The 6,741-nt window shown below is 41.8% G+C and overlaps 1 long non-coding RNA gene across 1 annotated transcript; it reads right to left on the bottom strand.

Moving 5' to 3' along the window:
- Positions 1-220: 220 nt before the first annotated feature.
- LOC306921489 lies at positions 221-803 on the bottom strand. Its single transcript, XR_013789781.1, has 3 exons — positions 687-803; positions 534-596; positions 221-346 (listed from the first exon to the last, which is right to left on the bottom strand). It is a non-coding gene; the product is annotated as an uncharacterized lncRNA (long non-coding RNA).
- Positions 804-6,741: the final 5,938 nt, after the last annotated feature.

The following is a 6,741-nucleotide window of genomic DNA, read 5'->3' as shown; positions in this document are numbered from 1 at the left end:
ACAGTATTACTTTCTTAATTAGGTTGTCAAATCAAATTCAAAACAGACAGCCCATTTGGGTAGTTAATAGTTACCATAATTATTGAGTCATTCAGCTTTTCCAAGAATGCATTTTTATTAATCACATTTACGTGAAGTACAGAAACACACAAATGGTTGTAACTGCAATATTCTTTAAAATCACTCGGTAGCTCAACTGCCAACTTGAACTATGAGGGTTAAACATCTTCTCTCAGGAGGAGGTAGTTGCTAGTGATGATGCACATCCATTCCTCGTCTTCACACACCATGACCAGGCTTGGTCCCGACCCAGGTCGTCCTTACTTAGAACAGCAGCCGCCGGTGTCTGCGGGGGGGGGGGAGAGAAATCAGAATAGGCTAGTTAGTGGATGGGTAGCACCGAACTAATCATGAAATGCACGGTTTCAAACCAAGAACAAACAAAAAGATACAAAGCTAAACACAGCGGTTGGATGTAGAAATCTCATCTCAGACTTGTTGTGAACGTGTAAACGTGTGAGGTAAAGACTTACTTTTCTTGGCACAGTTGCAGCCAGGGCAGGAGCAGGCTCCAGCGCTGCATTTACAGGTTCCAGCTACAAGTCACATTAACAACAACAGGTTATTTCAAGCAATGTAAAGCCAATAGGCTACAATTCAAGAGCGATAAAACAATAAACCCTCACATGTGTTGCAGTCGCACTTGTCCATTTCGGCAGCGTTCTTTCAAAGCTCTTTTGTCTTCTGTAACTAGTGTTCTCTCTCGGTTGAGACTGTGTTGTTAGTTGTGATGACAGTCGGTCACATTGCAAAGCAGCTTTTATAGCGTCCGGGGCGAAACTGAACCGGGTGCAAAAGGTGGCTGTCTCATGTGTTTTTCCCATGAGTCGCAGATTAATGATTGAAAGAGTTGTGCACACGAGACATGTGTCCAGTCTGTGTCCACTCCAACATGGCATTTTAATTACGTAAGAGGGGGGCTGTTGACATGTACAGAACATGGGGACAGTGGAATTATAATTAACACACCATCAAAACATCATTGTCTAACTATGCATATTATAGGCTGCATAGATATGTTTATTACAAGAGAACAATGGCCACATTTCTTCATGTAAGGCTATTATAAGAGATCTTGCATCCGAAATTATTTTGATCACATAGCCTATTCCCATGTGATTAATAGGCTTCCAAATCTATAACTTAAAAACATATATCAATTTCAAAGACTATAGGGGGAGAAGTACAGTAGTGATGTATACAGATGTTATATATGTGATGTATGCCATGCTTTTGTTATTGCTTAATGTAAATCGCTCTGGATTAAGAGCGTCTGCTAAATGCCTAAATTGTAAATTGTAAATTGTAGTAGGACGAGTCCAGCGTTTTCTTCTTCTTTGATGCAGAGGCTAAGGCTGCAATGATTTAGATTATCTGTTGTCAGCCCTGTGATTTGGGTTGCAATGTGTGCACAGTGCACACCATATAGCACACAGTGCACACGATACCACAACGCAGACAGTTCAAAGCTCCGTTGTCATTCTTCTGGGGGCTTCTCCCTCCCTCCCTGGGTGTGCACTCGACTGACCGCTGGCCACTACACCGAGTGCCCGTGAGCACACGTAAACAAACACATTGAATTATGTGACGATAAAATATATATATATAGGCTACATTTTTGGGGGTGCAGTCAGATTCGCAGACATAGGCTAGATATACAGTATATAGACAAACTACTGTAGTATCAGTACAAGGCTAGATGCATATGGCTATTTGTCCACATATTATTAATAGCCTTAAAGGTAGTGTAAGTGATTTTCTTTGTGTGTGTGTGTTAAAAAGCTCTATGTTGTGATAGCACTCATTGCTATAGAGTGTTTGTCAGGAGTCTCCTTGGGATACTAATTGTATCCAATCCGGATAGAGAACGCAGTCAGGATACAGATTAAACAAGTGGAATTGTAATTGATGACACAAAGAAATGAGCGGACACATTTGAAACTGTAACACTATTAAACATAAACTGATAAATGGCTACTTTCTCCAGATTAGCGGACATTTGGAGAGACCCATGTTACTGAACAAACACTCTATAGCAATAGTTACTATCAGAATATAGTGATTTAACCTTTTAACAAAAAACTTTTTGTTTTACATTTAAAGGGACAGGACACCCAAAATCACTTTTTGTCCTGAAGTGGGTAATGTATGGTTTGAAATACTAATCCAAATCTACAAAGTAGTAACTATAAAGCTGTCAAATTATTGTAGTGGAGTAAAAGTATACAATATGTGGATCTGATATGTAGTGGAGGGGAAGTAGGGTCGGTCGGAGGTTTCCCTGTTCCTTGAGCGACACAGGCGTTTGGATGAAGAAAAGTATGAATGGAATAAGGATGCCCGTCGCCCATAGTGCAGTGGTTTTTTCATATCAAGGCACATTATTTATTCTGCATTTGAGCCACGGATGGAGATTTAGCCTCTCAATTAGCCTCAAGATTTTGTCCACAATTCCATGCTGTATTGATATTGGTTCCATAGGAGAGACAACAGGCAAACGTTGATCAAAATAACAATTCTTCTACATTCTCTGTGTAGACTTCTTGTAAATTAAGTAATGCAGACCCTTATGGGTCCATTTGGTTTCATTTTACACTCTCAAGAGTTAAAGATCTATAAGGGCCCATTTGTTTACCAACATTCCATCATTTAGCTGCATGGGGACCACCTGGAACCCCCTCAAGGACCACTGGTGGTCCCCGGACTGGTGGTCCCCGGACCACTGGTTGAGAACCACTGCCATGTCTCAGACTGATTCCTTGAAAGGACAAATTCCTCCACTGGAATGTGTGTAATCTGAAAAATCTCATATTGATTTGTATGACAGCAGTATTGTCATTGCATTTACAGTAATGCAACTTAGCCTTGATTGCTAATGTGATGACCACTAGATGGAGAGGATGTGTGCACACTGACTGAAGTGGTTTGCTGCATCATGGTTGGAAAGAATGCTCCACGAGTCCACGGTCCTCCCTCATCAGGGAGTATCCTGCTGCTTTCTAATTACTGCAGTAAGGACCACCATGCAAAAGGCCACCAAGAGAGCAAAATCATCACGTAGATTTTGATTATTACTACACAACTTACACAACTTGGCTAACCACTTCACCACTACACACATATATATATATATAATAGTTATTTTGCAAATAAACATAAACAACATATGAGTACCACAGACGAAAAAGTCCAAATTTCAGACTGACCCCTCCACGAAAAGGCCTCGTTGTCCTGACCCCTTATCTATCATTTATACATTATGGATCAATAGTGTGGACTTAGACTGTTATTCATCTGTGGCATTCTGTGTACATACTCAATTTTCTAACTTAATCATACACATAAGACACTTTTAAAATAATATAAAGAACAAAAACAATGAAACAAAGAAAGGGGGGAAAACTCGAATAAAAAGTACTTTTCAAGTGCTCAGAGCTTGCAAAATGGGGCGGCTGTGTGACCTTTGCGCCCTGTGTACTGTATGTGTGTGTACAGTAAGTGCAAGTGAGGCTGTGCTTACATGATAAAAACAGTCAGGGTAAAGATCATGAAGCGGTCAGAATCAACTACTCTCTTCCATAGAATACCAATACCATACCTCCAAGAATATACGTCTGCCTTATTCTGCATTTCATATGTTAAGCCTCTCTATTTGCTAAGCCCTACCAAACTCTTATTTTTATTTGAAAGGAAGATATTTCAATGGAATTGTGTGACTAATATAATAAAAGATGTTAAACACGACATTCTGCATAATGTGTACTTTAGTACTTTTTGATGCCGATACTTTTGCACACCGGACTTGTAACAGAGTATTTCGATATGGGAGTATTGATACTGTACTTTTACTTCAGTAAAAAATGAGTAGGCCTACTTTTTCCCACCACTGGTGCCATCATGTAATTCCCAGAGGCGGTGCGGTGCAGAGGGCTGGGTGGAGGAGGCTGACACGGTGCAGAGGGCTGGGTGGAGGAGGCTGACACGGTGCAGAGGGCTGGGTGGAGGAGGCTGACACGGCCTGGTCAGAGGCGGTGCGGTGCAGAGGGCTGGGTGGAGGAGGCTGACACGGCCTGGTCAGAGGCGGTGCGGTGCAGAGGGCTGGGTGGAGGAGGCTGACACGGTGCAGAGGGCTGGGTGGAGGAGGCTGACACGGTCTGGCCTCTCCATCAGTCACTGCAGCACAGACAGTGTTCAGACACTTTGTGAGTGCACGATGGCAGACGTGTGGAGCAGTGTTAACCACTTAAAACCCAGTATGGTTGACCGGAGTCCCTTAGGGCTCAATACTATAGTGTATTTTCTGTTTTATGATATTGTGCAAAAAGCTTTCACTGAAGGTATTACTTAGTAATTCTACACTACATATCAGAGGCAATATTATTAGTACTTCTTTTTACACTGATCAAACACCGTTTGTGTGTCAGCTGAACTCATGGGCAGTCAGTCAACAGGTTACCCCCATACATTATATACCCAGCATTACAGTCTTTCATATAAGAGATTAATTGGGATTAATTTTCATACAGTCAGTTCTGTCCAGTTTAGGAGTAATATCTTCATGCAGCCACATGGGTGTAGAGAATGAAAACATATTAAATAAACTGTCAACCAGCCGCACGCACGCACACACAGACAGTACGTGTTTGTAAACAAATGCCAGACTTGATCAATTATCATACTACACAAAATTATCAGAGATTGCAGATCTACAAGCTCACGTTTTTTAGCTATTCAAACTGCTATTTTGTTCATTTGAATCTTGAAAAGTAACAGTTTTGGACGAATGAGGTTTCCACCCAACATAGACGATTGATTGTGCATGTGCACTTTTTTGTCACGTATAGCTGAGTCTGAGTCCTTGATCCTGCTGTTGATTGTTCATCACACCGACTGTGACCTTGTGCTGGTGGAAGATTTCTCCCATTTGGAGAGCTCTCATGAATGGAAGTAAATAGATACCATGTAAACACAAACTAAAGATGTGGGTCCTGATCCACAAAGGGTTGAGTATACAAGCTCACAATGTGTCTGCAATTTTGAATAGTGGTTCAAAGTTCAAAGTGGTTAAGAGAAGAGGCCCTGAACTTTCTTTCAAAAGACTGAATTGAGAGAGAGAGAGAGAGAGAGAGAGAGAGAGAGAGAGGGATGGAAGTAGGAAATTACACTGTGCTTGGGGTAATTATATGAATCGCTTTCTGAATGAAAAGTGGGAGCGTCGCGGAAATTCATTAGCGCAACGCCAAGGCCGCACACATACGCTCAAGCGCGCACACAAAAACTTTAATTACAACACTGGAGGACATTCCGTTGACTTATATGAATTACCTGCAAACTAAACTTTAGCTCTCACTGCAACTGTATGCACGCACACACACGCACGCACGCACGCACACACACACACACACACACACACACACACACACACACACACACACACACACACACACACACACACACACACACACACACACACACACACACACACACACACACACACACACACACACACACACACACACACACGCACTACAATTAGGACTGTGTGAATCACCCTAGAGTTAAAGGATCATAATGATCCATGTATGCCACACAAATAGGTGTTCATAAACATCCCGTTAATGCTTCATTATTTTCATGCCATTTATTAGACATTTTCCCCTCAATATCTCTTCCTGCAATGGATAAGGGCTGTGGATGAAATTAAACCGAGTTAAGTTTGTAAAACGCCACAATTTTAAACACATTATTATTCGCTGCTAGAAAAAGATCTTAGTGCACCTACGTATAATGTGCAAATTAAGCACTGCTCCAAAGTAATTAAAACCTGATCAAACGCATGTGGATAATTATGTTATAATTTGTTACTGTCAGGAACAAACCACCTAACTTGTTTTCTGATCGTTTATTTTTTTTTCATTAATCGGTGCTATTGACCACCCTCTACGTCTGTGTGTTGTTTTAGAAAAAATATTAAAAAGCGCTTTGACAAAGACTGAGTCCCAACTCCACTTGAGCTGGATTTTTGTTTGTTTGTTGGGGGGTGATCAGGACAGGTGTGAGCATCATTGTGAAGTCAGAACAGCATTGTGATGTCAGAACAGGCCAGCTCCATCTCTGTCCCGTTTACGTCCATATATGGAGTTCTTTGTCAGGCATGCCAAACTATGGAGTCTATGCAGATGTCAGAATATCATTGTGGTGTCAGTTCTGTGTCAGGCATGCCCACATATGAACTGTTGTGATGTCAGAACAGGCCAGCTCCATATATGGAGGGGTGATCAGGTCCAGACCTCGGGCAGAGGCTTTTGTGCTGGTTGTGCCGGCTATCCGACGGACTTGACACCGGGCACTGGGTTAGGCCACAGGTCGCACATAACGCCAAATTGGCTGCACACTGCGTAGCCAACTAAGGCTTTCGGGAAACGGTTGATTGATTGATTGAATACTTTATTGGCAGAAATGTAATCAGTACAGGGTACAGTCAAACAGAAATGTAATCAGTGCAGGGTGCAGTCAAACATACGTCCAATGGGATCACAGAAAAAAGTCCTTGCGGTCTTGTTTCCATTCAGGTCCTGGGTATTCAATTCATAATCATGCCATAACAACCAAAATCAAATCATCATCATCAGGTAAAAATCACACCTGTGTGAAGTGAGGGGCGCTCTTATCATCTTACAA

Source organism: Electrona antarctica (assembly GCF_951216825.1).
Source record: "Electrona antarctica genome assembly, chromosome: 4".
Classification (NCBI taxonomy): Eukaryota; Metazoa; Chordata; class Actinopteri; order Myctophiformes; family Myctophidae; genus Electrona; species Electrona antarctica.
This window is presented reverse-complemented; position numbering and strand designations above follow the sequence as displayed.